The sequence below is a fragment of the Martes martes genome (assembly GCF_963455335.1).
Source record: "Martes martes genome assembly, chromosome: 10".
Taxonomy (NCBI): domain Eukaryota; kingdom Metazoa; phylum Chordata; class Mammalia; order Carnivora; family Mustelidae; genus Martes; species Martes martes.
In genome coordinates, this window is record NC_137898.1 from 91,694,173 (window position 1) to 91,712,748 (window position 18,576).

General features: G+C 42.9%; 1 protein-coding gene across 1 annotated transcript in view; it reads right to left on the bottom strand.

The window, feature by feature from the left end:
• Positions 1–17,367, bottom strand: part of TMEM45B (transmembrane protein 45B) — a 57,585-nt gene extending 40,218 nt beyond the window's left edge. Inside the window, exon 1 of the mRNA XM_080815841.1 lies at positions 17,244–17,367. The gene's annotated coding sequence lies outside the window, so the exon portion shown is untranslated. The remainder of the gene's footprint in view (positions 1–17,243) is intronic.
• Positions 17,368–18,576: the final 1,209 nt, after the last annotated feature.

Here is an 18,576-nt window from a genome sequence, read left to right on the forward strand (position 1 = left end):
ACATACACACACACAAGTGCAGGGTGTGTGTGTTACATGCATGAGTAGAAAGGAAAGTGTGAAAAGCTCCCTCGATTACTTCAAGAGAATAACGACACTGGACCCGAGACAGAACTTTTTCAGAAGTGTGCCCCAAGCTAAAGGGCTGGTGGGGGTGAGGGAACTAGACTGGGTCATATGTGATGACCATCCCAGTCACAGCCTCCGAAGCAGTGGAGCTGTGGGGACCGGTGTTTGCTTCACTCATCCTTTTGCAGAAACGGCGATCAGCCAGGGCATGAAAGGAACCCCTTGATGGATTGGACTGAAGAGAAGGATGAGTGCCTCAAAATGGATAGCACTAGACATCTCTTGTGCAATCCTTCAGAATCATCTCAGTCACACTTCTCAATTTAGTTTCGGGTGTGGTGAGCAGTTCAGCTGAGCTTTGACAGGCTTCGTGTAGTCACGGTCACAGAGCGCGTCCCTCTTGGTTGTGCAATGGTCTCTTGCTTCCTGCCTTGGGGCTTTTTTGAGGCTTGCAGGATGTAGAACATTGGCATGACTCCACTCGGTGGTCATGAATGTGCAAGTAGGAATTTGGGAAGAATAAATGCCATGAAGCCATTCTTCATCCATGGGGAATAGTATCTAAGCAACAAATGCTTTCCCTTTTTGTCCCATGGGTGGATAGTTTTTTTTTTTTAAGATTTTATTTAGTTATTTGAGAGAGACAGCACACAGGGGGAGCGGCAGAGGGAGAGGGAGATGGGGAGCCCGACATGGGGCTCGATCCCAGGACTCCAGGATCATGACCTCAGCCAAAGGCAGATGCTTAACCGACTGAGTCACCCAGGTGACCTGGGTAGATAATTCTGATACATATTTTTAAAAATTCCTCAAGAAGTACCAGTCAAAAAAGTCCCAGTGGCCAACTTGTCCCTCCTTCCTGTGACACTCCCCTCGTCTTTCATTTCTGCTCTCTGGAATTGCCTGCCCGAATATACTACTTGCATAAAAACGTTTTTCTCAGGCTCTGACGTGGGGAAACCTAGGTAAGAACAGGAGCTTTGTCAAAAGGACAGGGAAGCTAGCTTGAAGGGACACTCTAAAAATGGGACAAATTGAAAATCCAATAGATTACCAACCATTTATAAAAACATAGTGATATTAGCGACGACATGGATGGAACTAGAGGGTATTATGCTTAGCAAAATAAGTCAATCAGAGAAAGACAATTATCATATGATATGATATGAGGAAGTGGAGATGCAACATGGGGAGTTTGGGGGGTAGGAAAAGAATAAATGGAACAAGTTGGGATCGGGAGGGAGACAAACCATAAGAGACTCTTAATCTCACAAAACAAACTGAGGGTTGCCAGGGGGAGGGGAGTAGGCAGAGGGTGGTGGAGTTATGGACATTGGGGAGGGTATGTGCTATGGTAAGTGCTGTGAAGTGTGTAAACCTGGTGATTCACAGACCTGTACCCCTGGGGATAAAAATACATTATATGTTTATAAAAAAATAGAAAAAATTTATACAAAAAACAGTGATATTCAAAAGAGAAAGATAAATAAAAATGTTGGGTAGTAGGGACGCCTGGGTGGCTCAGTCGGTTAGGCGTCTGCCTTCGGCTCAGGTCATGATCCCAGTGTCCTGGAATTGAGTCCAGCATCGGGCTCCTTGCTCTGCGGGGAGCCTCCTTCTCTCTCTGCCTCTGCCTGCCACTCTGCCTGCCTGTGCTCGCTCTCTCTCTCTCACTCTAACAAGTAAATAAATAAAATCTTAAAAAAAAAAAATGTTGGGTAGAATACCGCACTGGTTACCAATCCCAGGAGAGGACCCTAACTGCACAGAGGATAGCAAAGCTCATCACAGTGTCAATTACTGGGAATAGCAATCCACACATTCTGCCCACTGCCTCTGGTTTCAGTCAGCAAAGAAAACACACATTGTAAAGCACTGGATGGAGCAATGCATTTCTTACACGGAGAAGAAACAGATCGAATAGTGTGCCCCTCTAGCCCTGGCAGCCAATGTAGGGCAACTGGTCTACATGCACTCCCTCACACCAGAGCAGAAGGACCCCAGCTCCTCTGCAATAGAATGTGAGAAACTGAATGGTGGGGTATGCCTGAGGGGCACTGATGCCGTCTCAAGCAGAACAAAGGAGCATACGCTGAGTCTGAAACAGGGACAGGTGTTCCTATACAAGGCTGGAAGCCCAGCACAGTTGTGTGGGCTTTCTGTCTCATGGTGAGGAAGTGTTCCAGACCTAAGACCCATCCTTGAGGGGCCTTGAGGGTTGAAAGACTGCATATGAGACTGCCTTTCTGAGCCTCCCACCCCCCGATCCTCACCCATCCACTGAAACAGCAGATGAAACACATCAAATCCAGCAGGACCTTTGCCCACCTTGAAGTGGGAGGTGAAATCTGGTCTTATGGGGCCACTAAACCACCTACTAGATGGATGTGGTTTGTTGCCTCTCTGTCATTTTGAGACAACACTTTACTAGGGTTATTAGGAGGACCAAACCCAAGAGGATGGCTAGGCCTTCCTGGAGGACTGTCCTCAAAAAAGAACCCCGAGTGCTCGTGTTATTTCAACTAAACACATCAAGGTCTACAGGGATCTGCGAGCTGATAACCATTCCATCGGAGGCTGGATTTTCTAGTTTGGTTTCTACATTCCCTGAATTATTGATATTTTACACAGCAAGGGGCATTGGCAACAGCACGGATACCGCCCTGTTCCATCACCTCCACATCTAGTGAGTTCGCAGAGAATAGCGTGGGGAGCCATGTTAACTATCTCTGCCATAGTTAATGACATGCCATTTTTTCCCCCAGGGCATGTGAGCCTTTGCCAGGTATGAGGACACAGTCAGCAGAATGGAACAAGTTGTCCAGTTGTTTTTCTAGTAGTGTCTCTGGAAACCCTGCAGTGTGGCCCAATTGTGGGGCCCTTCCAATTTAGAGTATCATTTTGTATCATTTTGTAGCAACACCCAAGAACCCTGAAATTCCAAAGAGGAAGCCCCCTCTGAGGGTGACAAGCACTTCATAAGCCAGTGTACCCCTCAGAGAACATCTAACTCAGAGGAGCACATGTCACTCTGGTCAGGGAGCACTCGTTAGAAGAGTCTCTAGACCAATTGTAGGAAGCTCATGGCTGGTTTAACTGCAGGTTAAGTGGCAAAGCAAAGTTGCCTGATGGATGACAGTTCTCTACCATCGGTGATATTTAAAGTCTGCCTCTCGCTTGGTGTCTATGTTCCAGGAAAGCTTCATGGATGGGTTACTAGGTACCCTATGGATCTGAACCTGCACTGAGGGCGTCAGCCTCTGACCAGAACCACTGATGGCTTGGGACCCCCATCAAAGGAGCAACAGGCCACGCGTGGACTGTTTGAGCCTGGGGGGAAAGGCTCAAAATATGTGGGTGGCAGATCCAATAACACTTCGAACCTCCCTCTTGGTTGGATGGTATGTCCATTGGCAAGAATCCCAAGATTGTACTTTGTCTTTAGTCTTGCCATCTTCCAGCATCACTACTTGGGCCTTTGCATTTTGCTGCGTCTCAGGTGGGCTTCCATGTCCAGTTCATTGATGTATCCATTGGGCTACTATTGTTACTCCTTGGGCAAAAGCTCCACTAGTATGAGAGTTCATTCATGTTCCATTAAAAAAAGTCCTTTGCCATGAGCATTACTATATATTTTTCCTTTCCAGGCAGCGAGCTGCTGATGTAGTTCTTGTCCCCACACAGGGAATCCCTTAACAGTTCAATCATTCAGTTGCCATTCTCCCGACCAGATGGCTAGGCCATTGGCAATGACCCACAAGTTGGTGAAAATGTAACAAGGGTTGGTTACATTGTATGGGTGGCCCGCACAACCATCACCACAACCATCACTGGAGTTCAGCCCACTGAGCAGAATGTCCATATCCAGTCCCAGCCAAAAGATGACCACTATTGGCTAAATGGTGGCCACAGCTGTGATGACTTTGTCTGTCTTTAGTTTTGCAGAGCCATCAGTGAACCATGCCACATTGTCAGCAGGCATATCTTTGAATCTTGGGCGCTGAGTAGCCATGGAGGTAAAGCAAAGCGTTCCCTGTGGGTTGCTCAACCCTTCCTGGTGAACTGGCTTGTTCATGGAGGCTATTGGTCCCTTGGGGCCGTGGCTAGGCCTCACCTTGGATATACCATTCCTTCTTAATAATTGAGCTCTATTGAGCTTGTCCAATTTTATTGGTGGAGTCTGCAAGCACCCAAGCAAGAATGGGCAGTTCAGGTCACAGAGTCACAGGTGGTGCTCTGGCTCTGAGATGTTTAGTCTCTACCAGTGCTGGAAAACAAGCAAGGAGTTGGTCTTCAGCAGGAGTGTATCCAGTGGCTGCCTTAGGCAACTTAAGGTCCAGAATCCATGAGGCCAGCACCCCCTAGTGGCAGTTTTTTGTTGCCACGTACCCTAATCAGCACGTAGGGAGGCTGTGGACACCTGTGATGTCTAGGCTCTGAAGGTCCCAAATGCAGTGGCTGGGCCACAGATAGCTGATGAACTTTCTAGACTTGCTGCAACAAAGGGCATGATTCAAAACTGATAGCCTTGTGGGTCACCTTAACTAGGGGGAACAAAAGAACATTCAAGTGGGGTACATGCTGTCTCCAGGACCCAAATAGGTCTATGAGATGTTGGACCTCCTTTTTAGTAGTGGATGCCACCAGAGCCAACAATTCCTTTACTTTCTCAAGGGTACTTATTTGGCTTTGTGCCCAAGTGACCCCTAGGAAATGCACCTGCTGTGTTGGGTCCTGTACTTTCCCTGGGTTTATAGCCCAGCTGCCACTAGTCATTGTACCAATGACTAACTGAAGTGTCACCTCCTCCTGTTTTTTGGTGGACTTTCCAGCTAAGGTATCATTGATGTGATGGATGGCCAAAACACCTGTGGTGACCTGGGTTAGTTGAAGGTCAAGTCCCACCCAAAGTTAGCATATTGAGCATATGAGCACCTGTCTGCCATGGGTCACCTCATTTACCCCCAAATGTCCCAAAGTCATTAATTTTCAGGTCCTTATGGCACCAGTATCCAAGAGCCCCATAAAAGTCTCGATTTCTCTCTTTTCCCTTTTTATCCTGACAGAGGTACAGGGCCACTGACCTCGGCCCCACCCTTAACTGTGCCCCCCAGACTGAGACATTTGGGTCTGCAGTGCCTCTTTATCAAATGGAAACACCAGCCACGCTGCAGGATATTACCCTGGCCTCTGTCTGTATCTGTCTTCCAGTTTTGTATTTCATTTTCAGAGAAGGATCTTATTTCAACAGTTTTGTGTTTAGCGATGCCATCAGTGGTTTGGCATTGAGTGAAAACAGGTCTTATGTGAGGCCCCAAAATGAGGGGGACTAGGTGGAACTCCCCCCACAGGGCTCCCTTACTTCCCTTGGACATCACCAGTGACCCTGTTGGTTCACAACCTTGGGAACCTCCCAGACAAAATCTGAAACTGGTCACCATACCCAGAGGGCAGGAAGAGACTGAAGAGGCAGGCCATTCCAGATTGGTAGATGGCAGGTTTAACAATAAAGGGAACATATGAGGCTTGTCTTGGGCAGCTACAAGATGAATACAGCTCTATACCTACCTACTGAATCTTAAGTTTATGTAGACGCCTTACCTGGGTTTAATCGTATTTACTATCGAGATGGTAAATACTACATCACTCTATCTTTGGCTATATCCACTATATCCAAGGCTATATCCTTGGGGCAGCTTCTGGGAGCTGGAAAGCTGAGCAGAATGCACATTCTAAGGACAGGGTGGGGATGAAGAGCCTCCATTGCCTGAGTCCAGCTTGCAAGTCAACCGGCAGTCATGTCGTCTCAATGAACTCCCCTGACAGACCTTTGGGATACCCTGGGAGTTGGCTGGTGGTGTGGCAATGCGAGGGTGGCCAAGAGCCAGGGTATAGGTGTTCTTAGGACCCACGTCTTGTATCTCTGCCCTCATCCATTGCACCAGCTCAGTCCTATTGACAGGGAGATTATCTACATCCCATTTATGCCCATAAGGCGGAGGGAAGCAGTCCATGATCCTTGAGGGGCCGGCACCACCCCGGGACAATGGAGATGACAAGCCCTTGTGCTTCCACCATGCCACAGTTTGGTGACCCTGCTCACTGTGCCAGACTGTCAAGCAGAACACAGTGAGGGGAGGACTCCAACTACCTAGAGGATAGCAAAGCTTATCACAACGCCAGCCACCTGGAGTAGAAGTCCAGACACTCTGCTCACTGCACCTTGGTATCAGAGGCACCAAGGAAAACAAAGCCAGCAGAGCACTGGATGGAACAAAGCTTTTCTCTCACAGAGAACGAAACAGCACAAGGTCAGTTCCAACAGTGTGTGTGGGTCCCCTGTGGCCACCAAGGTCCCCCTCCATTCCTGACAGCCACTGTAGGGCAATAGGTCTGTAGGCGCCCTTCTTGTCCAGAGTGGAAAGACCCCGAACACCTCCCCATGTTGCCTGAAATAACGAATGCTAGGGGTGTGCCTGAGGCCATCGACACACATGTTTAAGCAGAAGAAGGCTGTAAGCCTGGCACAGGTGCACAGGCTCTGAGTCTCTTGGTAAGGAAGTGTTCCAGGCCCAAGGCCCATTCTTAGGGTGCTGACTGGGGATTGAAAGACTGCACATGAGATTTCCTTTACCAATGAGCACAACTAGTGAGTTTTGGGGGTTGCTGGAGGGCCAACTCATTAGTAACTAAAGGGAAGGAATTAAGCATTTATCCTGCCTTTCTTCTTCCTCCTCCTCTTCTTCCTCTGCCTCCTCCTCCTCCTCCTCTCTTCTCCCCCTCCTCCTCCTCCTCCTTCCTCTTCCTCTTCCTCTTCTCCTCCTCCTCCTCCACCTCCTCCTCCTCCTCCTCTGTCTTCTTTAAAAAAAAAATCTTATTTAATTATTTTAGAGAGAGAATGAGAGCATAAGCAGGAGGGGCAGAGGGAGAGGGAGAGAGAGAATCTCAACCAGGCTCCATTCTGGGCTTCCAATGTGGAGCTTGGTCTCGCAACCCCCAGATCAGGCCCGAGCCGAAACCAAGAGTCAGACACTCAACCAACTGTGCCACCCAGGTGCCCCTATCCTGCCTTCCTTATATGAACTGTAAAGCAGAGAAATTAGATAGTTTTAGAGAATGCAGGAGAGTATTTGTAGAAAAATTCTATCTAGGAAGTACAGAATGGATGATAGAATTAGAAAATTACCATTTGGAATTTTTTTTTTTTTTTTTTTTTTTTTTGAGAAAGAGTGAGAGAGAACAAGCATGGGAGGGAAGGAGGGGCAGAAAGAGAAGCTTAAGGAGGTTCCATGCCCAGCACAGGGAGGAATGGGGAGAGCCCTCCATCTCACGACCCTGAGATGATGGCCTGAGCTGAAACCAAGAGTTAGAGGCTCAACTGAGTGAGCCACACAGGTGCCCCACCATTGGGCAATTTCTAATGAGACAATTAATTTAGGTAATCATCATTAATAAGTAAATCTAACACAATATGTCCAGACTTCTACCCAGAAACCTATAAAACAACACTGAGAGAGTTGAAAGAAGACCTATGTAAAAGAGAGATATATCATGTTCACATTTTGAAAGGCTCAGTATGATTTAATCTTCTCTAAATTGATCTATAGAGTCAATGTGATCTCAATCACTCAAGATGTGTGTGTGTGGAAAACAATAAACCGATTTTAAAACAGACACAGAAATGCAAAAATGGTAAGAACTGCTAAGACAAACTTGAAGAACAAAGCTGAAAGACTCATGTTATCAAATATCAAGACTTACTACAATGTTGCAGTAAGCACGATAGTACGGAAATTGGCACAAGAACAGACCAATTAACAAAAAGAACAGAAAACAGAGTCCAGAAGCTGACCCATGCATAATCAGTCACTTGAATTATGTCAAAGTTTGCAGTGCACTGGTGGAAAGGATAGTCTTTCAGTAAACAGAGCTGGGTCAATAGTGCGTCTATACAGAAATGTTTATACATTGACGCCTCCCTCTCACTGTTCCCCAGAATGGGTGACGGTAGATTGGAGATCTAATTGTGAAGGGAAGAATAATAAAGACTTTAGAAGACAATATGGAAAAATATCTTTACAACCTGGGGAATAAGAAACTATTTTCTATATGGGGAGCTGGGTGGCTCAGTGGGTTAAGCCTCTGCCTTAGGCTCGGGTCATGATCTCGGGGTCCTAGAATCGAGCCCAGAGTCGGGCTCTCTGCTTGGCGGGAAGCCTCCTTCCCTTCCTCTCTCTCTGCCTGCCTCTCTGCCTACTTGTGATCTCTGCCTGTTAAATAAATAAATAAAATCTTAAAAAAAACCCCAAACTTATATATAAAAAAAGAAACTATTTCCTATAAAGTGCATAAAAAAGCAACAATTATAAAAGAAAAGATTCATAAATGAGACTTGATTATAATTAAGGAGTTGTGTTTAGAAAAGGACAAGGAGCTGAAAAGACAAGCCACAGATGGGAAGAAAATATTTGCAATATGTATTGATAAAGGAGGCGTATACAAAATAGACAAATAATGTCCTCAAGCTGGTGAGAAATAGGCAGAAAGCACATTTAAAATATAAACAAAGGAGGGCACCTGTGTGGCTCAGTGGGTTAAGCCTCTGCCTTCCGCTCAGGTCATGATCTCAAGGTCCTGGGATTGAGTCCCGCATGGTGGTGGGGGGGGGGGTGGTCTCTGCTCAGCAGGGAGCCTGCTTCCCTCTCTCTCTCTCTGCCTGCTTCTCTGCCTGCTTGTGATCTCTCTCTTGTCAAATAAATAAACAAAATCTTTAAAAAATATATAAACAAAGGAGTTAAATAGCCACTTTAAAAAAAGGAATAAATATCCAGTAAAATACGTAAAAATTCTCAAATTTTTTCAGCTTTATTGGGCTATGATTGCCATATAACATGTCAGTTTAAGATTTACAATGTGATAACCTGATATATGTATATTTTGGGAAATGTTTATCACAGTAACATAGTTTTTTTTTTTTTTTTTTTTAAAGATTTTATTTATTTATTTGACAGAGAGAGAGAGATCACAAGTAGGCAGAGAGGCAGGCAGAGAGAGTGAGAGAGGGAAGCAGGCTCCCGCCGAGCAGAGAGCCCGATGTGGGACTCGATCCCAGGACCCTGAGATCATGACCCGAGCCGAAGGCAGCGGCTTAAACCACTGAGCCACCCAGGCGCCCCTCACAGTAACATAGTTAACACATCTGTCACTTCACATAATTACCATTTTTGGGGAGTTGTTGTTACAGTGGGATCATTTAAGATCTATGCTTAGCAACATTCAAGTACACAATACAGTGTATTTATTATAGTCGCCCTTCTGATATTAGATTTCCAGAACTTATTCAACTTGTAACTGAAGGTTTATACCCTTGGACCAACATCTTCTCATTTCCCCCACTCCCTAGCCCCAGGCAACCACCCATTTACTCTCTAGTTCTACGAGTTTGGATATTTAGATTCCATATATAAGTGAAATCATATGGTATTTGTCTTTCTTTGTCTGACTTTTTTCAGTTAGCATTATGCCCTCAAAGTGCATCCGTGTTGCAAAGAGCAGAATTTCCTTCCTCTTTATGGCTGAATAAAATTCCATATGTAGATAGATATAGATATGGACAGATTGATATATCTCATGTTTTCTTTATCCATTCATATGTTGATGGATTGTTCCCATGTCTTGGTTATTGTGAATAATGCTACAATGAACACAGAGATGTAGATATCTTGATCAGATAGTGATCTCATTTTATTGGGGTATACACCAAGGAGTGGGATTGCTGGATCATATGGTAGTTCTATTTAAAAATTTTTTTCCGGGGTGCCTGGGTGGCTCAGTGGGTTAAAGCCTCTGCCTTTGGCTCAGGTCATGATCTCAGGGTCCTGGGATCGAGTCCCGCATCGGGCTCTCTGCTCAGCGGGGAGCCTGCTTCCTCCTCTCTCTCTGCCTGCCTCTCTGCCTACTTGTGATCTTTCTCTGTCAAATAAAAAAAAAAAATCTTTAAAAATTTTTTTCCGTACCTATTCCTGTAGTAACTATACCAACTTACATTCCCACCAACAGTACATAAAAGTTCCTTTCCACAACCTCACCAACATTTGCTATCTGTTGTCTTTTTGATATTAGCCATTTCAACAGCTATGAGATAATACCTCATTGTGGTTTTGATTTGCATTTCCCAGATGATGAGTGATGTTGAGCATCTTCTCATGTACCTGTTGGCCATTTGTATGTCTTCTTTGAAAAAAAAAAAGTCTATTTAAGTCCTTTGCCTATTTGAAAATCAGATTGTTGTTTTGTTTTTTGTTTTTGTTATTGAGTTGTATGAGTTTCTTAAATATTTTGGATATTAATTCCTTATCAGATATATAATTTGCAAGTATTTTCTGATTCCATAGGTTTTTTTTTCATTTTGTTGATTGTTTCTTTCGTTGTGCAGAGGCTTTTTATTTATTTATTTATTTATTTTTAAAGATTTTATTTATTTGAGAGAGAGGTAGACAGGGAGAGAGATGAGCAAGGAGAGTGGCAGAGGGAGAGGGAGAAGCAGACTCCCCGCTGAACAGGGAGCCCGATGTGGGTGGGGCTCAATCCCATGTTGCTGGGACAATGACCTGAGCCAAAGGCAGATGCTTAATTGACTGAGCCACCCCAATGCCCTTGTGCAGAACCTTTTTCGTTTGATATAGTCCCACTCACTAATTTTTGCTTGTGTTGCTCCTACTTTTGGTGTCACATCCAAAAAAATCATTGTCAAGACAAATGTCAAGGGGCTTTTCCCCTATGCCTTCTTCTAGGAGTTTTATGGTTTCAGTCCTTATGCTTAAATCTATTCAATTCCTTCTCCCATTTTGAGTTAATTTTTGTGCGTGGTGTAAGATAGGGGTCCAATTTCATTCTTTTTCACATGAATGTCCAGTTTTCCCAACACCACTTCTTGGAGACACTGTCCTTTCTTCATTAAGTGTTCTTGGCACTGTTATCAAATATTAGTTGACCATAAATGCAATGCTTTATTTCTGGGCTCTTGATTCTGTTCCATTGGTCTTTGTCTATTTTTATGCCAGGGTCATACTATTTTGATTACTATAGCTTTGCTGTATAGTTTGAAATCAGAAAGTGAGGTGCATACAACTTTGTTCTTCTTTCTCAAGATTGCTTTGAGTACTCATGGTCTTTTTTGATTCCATACACATTTTAGAATTGGCTTTTCTATTTCTATGGAAAAAACCCATTGAACAGAGATAGATAAAGATAGAGACTGCATTGAATCTATAGATGGCTTTGGATAGTATGGACATTTAAACAATATTAAATCTTCTAATCCATGAAAATTAGATATTTTCTCACTTATTTATGTCTTAAGTTTCTTTAATCAAAGTCCTATAGTTTTATAGAACTTTCAGCTCTTTGGTTAAATTTACTCTTAAGTATTTTCTTTTTTGATGCTATTTTGAATGACACTTCTCTTGACTATTTTTTTCCAGATACTTTGTTGTTTCGTATAGCAAGAAACACAACTGTTATCTCTATGTTGATTTTCTATACTACAATTTAAATGAATTTATTAATTTTAACAGTTTCATTTTTTTAAAAAGATTTTACTTGTTCATTTGAGGAAGAGCGAGAGCAAGAGCAAGAACAAGAGAGAGAATGAGAAGGAGCAGGAGGGAGGGGCAGGGAGAGAGGGAGAAGCAGGCTCCCCACTGAGCAGGGCGCCTGATGCGGGGCTCCATCCCAGGAGCCCTGGATCATGACCTGAGCTGAAGGCAGGTGCTTAACTGACTGAACCACCCAGACGCCCAGTTTTAAGTCTCTTGGTGGAGTCTTTAGGATTTTCCACAGGACTGTATCATCTACGAAGAAAATTTTACTTCTTCTTTTCTGATTTTGATATTTTTTATGCCTTTTACTTGTCTGATTGCTGTGGCTATGACTTCTAGTACTATGTTGAATAGGAGTAGTGAGAGAGGCACTCTTGTCTTGTTCCCAGTCTTAGAAGAAAAGCGTCATCTTAGGGGTGTCTTGGGTTCAGCCACGAAGCCATTAAGCGTCAGCTCGGGTCATGATCCCAGCGTCCTGGGATCAAGCCCCACATCGGGCTCCCTGTTTGGAGGGAAGCCTGCTTCTCCCTCTCCCTCTGCTTATGTTTCCTCTCTCATTGTATCTCTCTCTGTCAAATAAATAAATAAAATATATTAAAAAAAAAAAAGAAAAAAGAAAAGTGTCATTTTGCCTGCATTAGTCCATCCCCCAACCCAGTATTGGTCAGTGCCAAGAAGGAACTCCCCAGCAAATTCTCTCCTCCAAAATTAATTATCAAACTGGACTAAATCGTCAAAACAACCATTCCAGGGCTCTGGAGATTGACCAAAGGCATATGACTAATTTAGAGGTAGTTATTAATGAAATGCTAAACTTTGAATTAAAACAGTAGGTTCTGGGGCACCTGCATGGCTCAGTCAGTTTAAGTACCTGACTTCAGCTCAGGTCATGATCTCAAAGTCCTGGGATGGAGCCCTGCGTTGGGCAACCTGCTCGGTGTGGGGGAGAGGGGGTTCGTCTGCTTGTTCCTCTCCCTCTGCCTCTTCCCAATGCTCATTCTCATTCTTTCTCTCTCTCTCTCAAATAAATAAATAAAATGTTAAAAAAAAAATCTCCAGCAAACAGTAGGTTCTGTGATTCTCTTACCCGAGGCTGCTCCCATTTCTTCCACCTTCTACCTCAGTTTGTGGGATATTCTACCAAGGTGTTCAAACTGTGAAAACCCACAGCTTCACCATCAGAGGGGGCTCACAAACAAAAAAAACAGCTTCACCATCAGAGGGGGCTCACAAACAAAAAAAACCTACTCCTAGCAGGACTGGAAGTAATAGGATCGCAGGAGCAAACAGAGAGGTCCAACCAATGGCTCAGCTAGCCTGAGGTTGTAGTCCTGGCTGGCATGAACAATGAATGGGGGGCGGGGGGGGGGCGCTGGCCAAAAAGGTAACAGGAAGATCTGGGTTATGAGACAGCCATAAGGTCTGGATAAGTTTCCACATGTCTGCACGGGATGGACCAAGGAGGACCCAAGATATCCATACCAACAGCATGATTAGTGAGAGAAAAATTGTAGAAATGGGACATGATCAAAATGAAAAACTCAAAAGACACCAGTGAGAAAACGAAGATGAGCCACAGACTGGGAGAAACTACTTCCAAGTTATGTTATCTGATAAAGGACTTTTATCTAGAATGTACTAAGAAGACTTACAATTTAATAATAAGGGGGCTCAATTAAAAAACTGGCAAAATGATTAAAAAGACGTTTCACCATCAAAGTTATATGAATATTTAAAAGCCCACCCAAACAGGGGCGCCTGTGTGGCTCAGTTGGTTGGGTGTCAAACTCTCAGTTTCAGCTCAGGTCATGATCCCAGGGCCCTAGGATGGAGACCTGTGTCGGCCTCCATGCTCAGCGGGGAGCCTGCTTGAGATTCTCTCTCCCTCTCCTTGTGCCCCTCCCCCTGCTCATGTGCTTTCTCTCTCTCCCTCAAATAAATAAATCAATCTTTAAAAAATAAATAAAAGCTTATAAAAAGATGGTTAGCAAAATTAGAACTAAGAAAATGCAAATTATACCATAATGAGACACCAATACACACACTAAGTTAGATTAAAAAATAAAGGAATCCCCCCCAACCCCAAGTGGATATTAATAAGAGGTAATTGTGGAAATAAAAATAAAATACAGAAAATAGTAAGAATTGGGGAGGATATGGATAAACTGGAACCCTCGTATATTGCTTATAGCAACATCAAGCAGAACAGCCACTCTGGATTACAATTTGGCAGTTTCTTAAATATTAAACAAATTTATCATCTGACCCAGAAATTTTAACTCTTGGCTGTATACCCAAGAGAAATGAAAACATGTATCCACACAAAGGCTTATATGCACATTTTCATATGCATTATACATAGTATTCAAAATCGGAAACAATTCAAAGGTCAGTCCACTGGTGAATGATAATGTGTTACATCTATAAAATGGAATCCTACACAAAAGCAGAAAGAAATGAACTACCAAAATAAGCTTCAATAATATAAGCTTCAACATGTATGACTAAAAACTATGGTGAGCGAAAGAAGCTAGTTAGAAAAGACCACGTACTATATGATTCCATTTATAAGAAGTGTTTGGAGAAGACAAATGTATAGAGATTGAAAGCAGGTGAATGGTTCATTGCCTGGGGCTGGAGTAGGAGCAGGGGTAGGGACTGATGGCAGTTGGGCAAGATGGAACATTCTGGGACAATGGAAGTTTTCTCCAACTGAGCTGTGGTGATGTTTGCACATCTTCTTAAATTTACTCAAAATCATTGAATAGTGCATTACAATTGGTGGATTTTGGGGTAAGTTATATCTCAGTAAAGGTATTAAAAATCATAACCCACCACGGGTACGGGGTGGAGAAGTACAGATGAAGCAAGGTTGTTGAAGCTGGACGATAGGTAATAAAAGTTCATTACACTATTCCTTCTACTTCTGTGTGTGTTAACAAATTGCATAATAAAATGTTCTAAAAAGCTGAGGGCTAGCCCTGATATATATGAATTAAGTTGGAGAACTTACACTTTCTGATTTTATTTAAAATTTTTTTAAGATTTTAATTAATTATTTGACAGAGAGAGAGACAGCAAGAGAGGGAACACAAGCAGGGAGAGTGGGAGAGGGAGAACAGACTCCTTTGGAGCAGGGAGCCCGATGCGGGGCTGGATCCCAGGAATCTGGGATCATGACGTGAGCCAAAGGCTGATGCTTAATGACTGAGACACCCAGGCAGCCCTATGTTTTGAAAATTTTTAAAAAAGATTTTATTTATTTATTTGAGAGAGAGAGAGAGAGAGCGAGCACAAGCAGGGCAGAAGAAGAGAGAGAAGCAGACTCTCGGCTGAGCAGGGAACCCGATGCAGGAATCGATCGCTGGACCCTGGGATCATGACCTGAACCTAAGGCAGACACTCAACCCACAGAACCACTCAGGCTACTCTTTCTGAATTTAAATTTTAATATGCTAGTTAAGACAGTGTGGAACTGGTGTGAGTATAGGCATATAGATCAATGGAACAGAACTGAAAGTCCTGAAAGGAATTCTTACATTTATGCCCAATCCATTTTAGACAAAGACAATTTAAAGAGAATTAACAAATAGCCTAATGGAACAAAACAGAGAGCTCAGAGATAGGCCCACCTGTTTATATAAACTTGATACATGACAAACATTGGTGCCACAAATCAATGCTTAGTAGATGTTCTTGGAAAAATTGGCCCATGAATAGAAAACTAAAACTGCATCCTTTTCTTATCTTTCCCTATTTATAGAGCTGGACTTCGGATGTACCAAAGATCTAAAGGTACATTCCTAAAAAAGCTTATATAAAAATATCTTTATGGCAACTTAAGACCACAAAGCACAAAGCAGAAAGCAAAAAAATTTAATGGATTTCATTGCATCAAAATTACAGATTTTTATTAAATGAAGGATCTGGGAGAATATATTTGCCATATCTAAAACTGACAAGAGACTATTAGTCTCTATTAGCTAGAATATACAAACAACTCTTGTGAAACAACAATGAGAAACTCAACAGAAAAATGGACAAATGATATAAACCATAATTTACAAACAGAGAAATCCAAATGAAAAGTAATAAAGAGGGACTCTAGCTCATTAGCAATAGAAAAATGTACTCTGTATTAAAAGATTGGACATCAGATTTGCAAAAATTAGAAATCACCATAATGCTAAAAAATGTAAGAGTGTGGGAAAAATAAGAACCCTCCTGCATTGCTGGGGAAGTGGTGACATTGGTACAGTTTTCTTTGGAGAGTAGTTGTAGTATTGGGTCAAATTAAGCATTCATATGTTGCAGAGAAATTCACATGCAGACTCACAGCAAGGCATGTATATAAATGGTCATTGGAGTTGGAGACAATTAGACAATGCAGTTGATACATGTTAGGGAATGCCGTGTGCATTAGAAGCAACAATGAAATGTATGTAACAACAAGGATATGTTGTAAAAACGGTGCTGAGTAAAAATAGTAAGAAATAATACGAGGTTTATACAGTAAAATGCCCTTTATATAAATTTAAAGCATGCACACACACACACACACACACACACACAAACACCATTACCATCACCACCAACATGGATGAAATATGGAATTTAGAAGATACATACAAACACATTAAATCATTAAATACGGAATTTATTTATTTTTTACTTTTTTAAGATTTTGTTTATTTATTTGACAGAGGGACACAGTGAGAGAGGGAAATAAGCAGGGGGAGTGGGAGAGGGAGAAACAGGCTTCCCGCACAGCTGGGAGCCTGAGGCAGGGCTTGATTCCAGGACTCTGAAATGAAGACCTGAGCTGAAGGCAGACGCTTAAGGACTGAACCACCCAGGCATTCCAATATGGAATTTAGAAGACACATACAAAACTCGTTTGAATATTATGTATAATGCTACTATGAAAATCATAGTTAACAATGAAGGTGAAAACTGAGGAATGGGATTCATTCAATCATCCTCATCCGAGATCCAAGGATGGGAACAGGTGAGGGGGAAATCATGTATGAGAACATCTTCAGCTGAGTGGTTATTTGGAGGGATATAGAGAGGAAAAGAAGGGAGGGATCTGTATTGGTTTTATCTGTATAGTTTAATTTTTTAAAAAAATAGATAATCTATTCTATAGCCTCTGTATTAGTTAAAGGCAGTAGAGTTTATGATCAAAATCATGGGCTCTGGTTGTAGATTATCTGAGCCCAAACCCAAATCTGCCAGTTACCAACCGTGTGACTTACTGCAGCCTTCAGAACTCCATTTCTTCAACTGCAAAATAGGAATGATGATAGTATCTGCCACACAGGGCTGATCTGATTACCAACATATGTATTTCATATGAGAGTATGTACATATGTGCACTGCTCTGACTGGGCTTGGCACACAGCGGTGTATCGTAAGTGTTTTCTGTTATTTGAGAGATCTAAAGCAAAAAGGACAAAATTGAAGCATCCATTTAATAGTGGCCAGGCGTAAGCTGGGGTGTGTCTATATGCATATTTAAGTTTTTGTTTTTGAATTATTTTTTGTTAAAAATAAAAACAGGAATATACTTACCAAGAGAAGGGAGGAACACACACGCGATGCAGGAAGAATGGAAAGGAGTCGAGAGCGAAGCAGGATTTGAAACCGTGAAGCTTAGAGAACTCCCCAGGAGCGATCTGTCCGTTGGCCTTTGGTTGTTCTTTCCTTTTAACAACTTTTTGGTTTATTAGCACCAAAAATCAGGGAAAGGAAATCTGCCAATTCTGTAACCTTGAGGCAGCATCCGCTGCTAAAAGCTTTGATGAGGACAGAGTATGGAATCTTGGTTAAAATACAGTTCTTTGTGTTCATTCGAATTGATTTTTTTTGTGGATCAATGGATAGATTTTTCCCCCCAGCCCGCCCTCTACCCTTGCCCCCCTTAGCCCCGCCCTGGATATAGGTCATAGTTCCTGCTTATTTGCATACCTGGTAATGTTTGATTGGACTCCAGACATTTTGTGTTTTCTGTTATCAGGTGCTGGTTTTGTTTTTGTTTTTTTTTTAATTCCTTTAGATTTTTATGGGCTTCGTTTAGAATGCAGTACATTATTCGGGAGGGTTTTTTGTTTGTTTGTTTTTTGGTTTTTTTTTTTTTTTTTGAGGCTTGCTTTTAAGCTCTGATAGGACAGGTGTAACCTAACTTTTCATCAAGGGCCAATCTGGCCCAACAGAGGCACTATGCTTCTGAGCCCTGTGTCGGAGGGTTCAGGTGACAGGCAGTCTTCCCACCCTGGCTAGCGGGGGGAGCACTATTTCTGGCCCTGAGAGCTCCCCAGCTTGGTCTGCCTCTTCCTCTCTGGTGTTCCTTTCCCAGCCTTGGAGGTTTCCTTCCACATGCAGGACCCTGTAGTGCTCAGCCAAAGACTCCAGGGACGCCCCTGCAGATCTCCAGAGCTTTCTCTCTGCAGTTCCCTCGCTGATGCTTCACTAACACATTTTCCTCACCTTGACCTCCTCCAGCTCTGAAACTTTCTCCTTAACCCAGGGAGAATGCCGGACTCTGTTTCAGTTTCCACTTTCTGCGTCCAGTCTGGAAACTCTCCAGTGGTGAGCTGGGGGCACTTTTCGGGATCACTTTGCTTGTTTTCCTTCTCTCTGGGGTCACTGACCTGTGCTGGCTGAAGTACAACATCTGAAAACTTTTGTTTCACATATTTGCTCCAGCATTTGGCTGTTTAAGGAGGGAGCGTGAATCCAGTCTCTTATTCCACTGTGATTGAAAGCTGAAGTTGAACGTTGGTTTTTGCTAAAGAGTTTCATCATATTTAAGTAGTTTCTTTCTATTCCTATTTTAGTTAGTGTTTTTATTAGAGCTACTATTAAATATTGAGAAACAGGGGCGCCTGGATGGGCGCCTTCAGTC